Below are 5,006 nucleotides of genomic sequence, written 5' to 3' on the forward strand. Positions count from 1 at the left end.
CTTAAACAAAGAGGTCATATGATTGCCAAAACACAATTTCTGTCGATTTTTATTAAGGTTCATAATAGGTATACCAGGTCATATGAGTAAAACCATCCACTATAGTGAGAAAAAAATGATGGACACTATGATTAGAAATATGATAAGGGCCCTATAAGTCAATATGAATTAAAGAAAAGACACTGAGTTTAAGTGTGACTGTGAGGAAAATGTAACTTAGTTTGTTTAGCCAATGGACAAATAGAACACAAAGATAAATCATAAAGATCATGTAAACCAAATTTTAATTGATCTATTTTTTCATGTGGATATAGAAGTGCGGCCAAGTTTAACATGCCATACATGAGGATCATTATGTAAAGTTAGAAAGGAAGGAACAATAGACAATTGAACAATGACGGATGTGACAGAAAGTGAAATGGTACTTGTAGGTATGTTGGGAGGTTGAAAGAAGTATAGGCCACCATGTTCTTTACCAATTTCCATAATCCTTCCATTGCAAAGGTCTTGCAAAAGGCAAAACAAGGGATAAAAGGAGACAAAATAGTTGAGATCTTTTGTGAGTTAAGAAATGAAAATAAAATTATAATTAAAATTCGGTATATATAAAACATTAATTAACGTATGATGGGAGGAAAGGATATGAGTGCCAATATGAGTGACAGGAGTTGATTTTCCGTTAGGCAACTCAACACAAGAATTGCTAGAAGTTAAAACAACAGAAGAATGCAAGTATTGAAAATCAGAGGTCATATGATTGATGAACCTTTGTGTCAAGGATCCAGCCAAATGAAGTTGATGCAGAGGAGGAAGGCATACCTGTAATGTGGGTAGTAGCAGTAACAGAAGAGTCCTTCTGTAAAAGAGTAATAAGTTGTTGATATTGCTCCAAGGTCAAAGTAGGGGTAAATGAGCCTTGACAGAATAAGCAATGTCAAATTCAAGTGGATCTTCTAACGAGATAACGTGACTAGCGACAAGTTTCTTCCTAATAAACTTAAAATTAAAGAGAAACTTGCGCCTGGAAGGGCCAGTAGGAGTAGCCGAAGAATAAAGAGCAGTAGGTGCAGAGGCAGAAGGCAGGGTGGAAGAGAGCTTATGTTGAGATTTTTCCTGTACAAGCATGGAGTAAACTTGATTGATCGAAGGTAGAGGTTGCATAAGCGACAATTGACCACGCACAACATAATAAGAGTTATTGAGACCCATTAAAAATTGAAATAAGTAGTGTTGAGGAAGGTGTCCAGAAGTGTGTCAAACATTATCACAGTCACATGGTGTGGAGGGGACTGAAACATCATATTCATCTTAAAGATGTCGGAGCTATGTGAAATAAGTGAAGATGGAAGAGATACCTCGAGTGTGAGAAGTAATGGTTCGATGTAGATTCAAAAATTCTACAACCATCAATCTTGTTATACCATTCTTTGAAATCTTGCCAAACAAGGGAAGCACTTGAAGCAAAAACAACACCAGTAAAAAATTCTTTACAGACAGTGTTTAAGATCCAAGAGAGTACAATCGCATTACAACGTTCCCATTGTGGGTGAGGAGCTGTTGGAAGATCAACTTTCAAGCAAGTTCCATCAACAAAGCCAAGTTTATTTTTGGCGAGGAGAGCAATGCGCGTGGATCGATTTCAGATATTATAGTTTTCGAAGCCAAAAAGTTGATGAGAGACAAGTAAAGCTTTAGAGTATTGGAAATAGTGAGGATGATGAAAATCAATGACAAGGGATGGTTGAGGGATTGCCATTGAAGAAAATCAAAAAGAAGACATAAGGGGAAACAAAAGATGAAAAGCAGAGGTAAGGCCCCAAATCATGGCAACTGATACCATGTTAAGAAGGCAACTGATACCATGTTAAGAGAAAGGGAGGAAAATTATTTGAATCATACATCTATTGATTGATATATTTTTAGAAACCTAGTCATCTACGTTTTAGATTTCAAAATTTAAGTCCAACTATTAACATTGTTAAATTTGTTGGTGTGACATTTTGAAATAAAAATAAATTCATTTGGGAGCCATGTGACTAAAAAATGATGTAATGAACTTGAATTTAATGACACAAATTTAATATTGTTAATAGTTGGAACTGAATTTTGAAATGTAAAAAGTAAAAGGAATAAATTTCTAGAAATAAAAGTACATGGACTAAATTTCAAATTTGTGAAGAGTACAAAGACTTATAGCATATATTAACCTTCGTGTAACTTAGCCATTGATACTTGCATTGTTTAATTCAAGTGAAAATATATAGCAAGTACATTTATTATAAGAACCGGATTAAATTAGTCCCTTATTATTAAACTAATCAATTTAATCTTTGTACTATTAAAAGAATAAAATAAGGTTAAATGAACAGAGTTAACATTTATTGTTTAAAAATTTTCATTTATTGTTTAACATAGTTAATATTTAAAATTTTTTATAGTTTTACATGTGAAATCTTTTATTTGAAATTGAACGACAAATAAATAATAATAATAATATTTTTTCTCATTTTTGAAAACAATAAATGTTAATTTTGTTATAGTTTCATCGTAGTTACGTCTTTTTAATAGTATAGGAATAAAATTGATATGGATTAATTTGATCTAATCCATATAATAAATGCATTTACCGCTTAATTCATTATTTTTGTTTTTAATACTTTTATGTATTTAAAATAAAACACAATATTAAGAAATTAAAATAGAATTATCTTCCCACTCCACCAATAATAATTATTTTCCTTCAAATAATGTATAATAAGCTTAGCGCATCAAACATTAAAAAAGAGTAAAGAATCTGGAATGTATTTTAGAAATCTTAATTAATTTAGTAGAGAGAAAATTGAATTTTGCATCATTTCAACTTTAAAGCTTTTCAATCTTTTTCCCCCAAAAGGAAAATCTTGAACTCTTCCAGAAGTATACCCGTAATTGGGGGAGATGTTCATGGAAATTATTATACTTTTCAAAGATGTACTCACCAACTTAATGGATGATTATTTTTGAAATTGGATTCAATTATTCCCATGGTCTCATGATAAAAATGTGAAATTTTTAGTTCATCAAGTTTAGAAAAAGTATCAGGCCAGAGTATTAGTCTGTTAATAAAGATAAAAAAAAGAAACTATTGCCTTCTTCGTTTGCCGTATTATTTGATTTTGTCTATTATTTCAACGAATTCTTCACAAATATTATATATACATTTTAAAATTTTTTCAAAACAGGTTTTACATATACATAATTTTATATGTGCATTATTATATTTACATAATATAAGTAGGACAAATTTGAGACAATTTTACTTTCAATTAACATTATAAATTAAAAAATTCTAAAATATCAATTAAAATTTATTATTAAATATTTAATCCAAATATTTGTTAATAATAAAGTTTATTATAAAAATTAAATATATGAATATTATTTTTATTTAATAAGGGTAAATTCATAAATTATCATTACATTCCTAGGAAAGTACTTAGTGAACCAAAATGATAATACAATTTTCCTAGGATTTTAATCGATACCTTGTAATGTATACCAAACGTTGTAAAGTAATTTCTCGATAATCACATTTCATTAAAATTATAATATGAAATGCTACCTTATAATTATGGTCTCAAACAATTAAAATTTATAGAAAAAGAAAGAAATATACACATCTATTTAAAATCAATGTTGGCATATTTCAATAATGTTTTCTATTATGTACGCATTTAAGTACTATCAAACTATATAAGAAAGCTACCATTAAAGAAAATTTTATTTATTTATCCTTTTGATTTTCAACTTATTTTCAACAATTTTCTCTAAGAATATTCTTGATTGAGTCGGAAAAAAATCAATAAAAATTTAGTAAGTTTAGAAATATTTTAATTATTTTAAAATAAATAGAATAATTTAATTATTATATTATTTAAAAGTGAATAAATAAACACGATTAATTACAAATTTAAATATTTATATTAATAAATTATAGGATGTGAAGCAATTTAATCACTCTCAAAATAAATGAGATAATTTAATCCTTACTCAACATGTGAATATATAGTTAAAAAAATACAATTAAGGACAACATCAACATGAGCAAATTCACAATTGGTTGAATTTTAAACATTTTAAAATTAAAATATAGAAAATAATAATATTAAAATATAAGACATTAAAAATAGAAAAAATATAATATTTCCAAAATAAAAAATCACTAAAATAAAAAAATCATAATATGCAAATAATATTATAAATGTTAAATGCTAAAAGAATTATAAACTTATTTTTCCAAAATTTTGAAAAAAAATTACAAAAGATTCTGTAATAAATTATTTTTAGAAATATTTTAAATAAAACCCATATCAAATTTGAATTTTAATAATTCAATTAACAATCAAAAACTGTTATTTTAGAAACAATATTTTAAACCAAGTATCAATTGAAAATTATCTCAGACTAATTTTAAAAAAATTAAAATTTTATTTGAAAAATAATTATTTTTGAAGGATTTAATTTTATATTTATTTAATTATTAAAATTATTTTAAATTTTAAATATTAATTTTAAAACTCAAGCAATTGTGAATGGACTTGTGCATATTTTTCCCAACTGTATTTTTCTTCTTTTTCTTATGATAAGACTTTAAGAATGTGAATAGTTAATATCGTATTCAATTATCTTTAGTTATTCATTTTTGAATAGTGTAATGATTAAATTGGTGTTAAATATAAAATTGATATTCAAATTTATTCACTTTTTCTAGGTTGGTACTTACTTTTTTTTGTTACAAATTGATACTCAAACTTTTTTCCGTCCACTATATTAATACCTAACCCTAACGTAATTACTTTTTTGCTAACGTGGTAACACTGGTCATTCGTGCGCCATCACGTTTCATCCTCTTTGACTGCAAACTGGACCCGCTTTAATCATTTTCCCTTTCATTTTCCTTTAAAATTTATTCCTTTAAACTTTTTTTTTCCTTTCATTTTCTTTTCACCATCGCCTTTTACCTCACT

General features: G+C 27.0%; 1 long non-coding RNA gene across 1 annotated transcript; it reads right to left on the reverse strand.

Moving 5' to 3' along the window:
* Positions 1–272: 272 nt before the first annotated feature.
* Positions 273–1,832, reverse strand: LOC128032063 (uncharacterized). The gene is made up of 3 exons (XR_008188187.1): positions 1,356–1,832; positions 820–1,113; positions 273–506 (listed from the first exon to the last, which is right to left on the reverse strand). It is a non-coding gene; the product is annotated as an uncharacterized LOC128032063 (long non-coding RNA).
* Between the last annotated feature and the right edge of the window lie 3,174 nt (positions 1,833–5,006).

Source organism: Gossypium raimondii, chromosome 8, assembly GCF_025698545.1.
Source record: "Gossypium raimondii isolate GPD5lz chromosome 8, ASM2569854v1, whole genome shotgun sequence".
In the NCBI taxonomy this organism is placed as follows: domain Eukaryota; kingdom Viridiplantae; phylum Streptophyta; class Magnoliopsida; order Malvales; family Malvaceae; genus Gossypium; species Gossypium raimondii.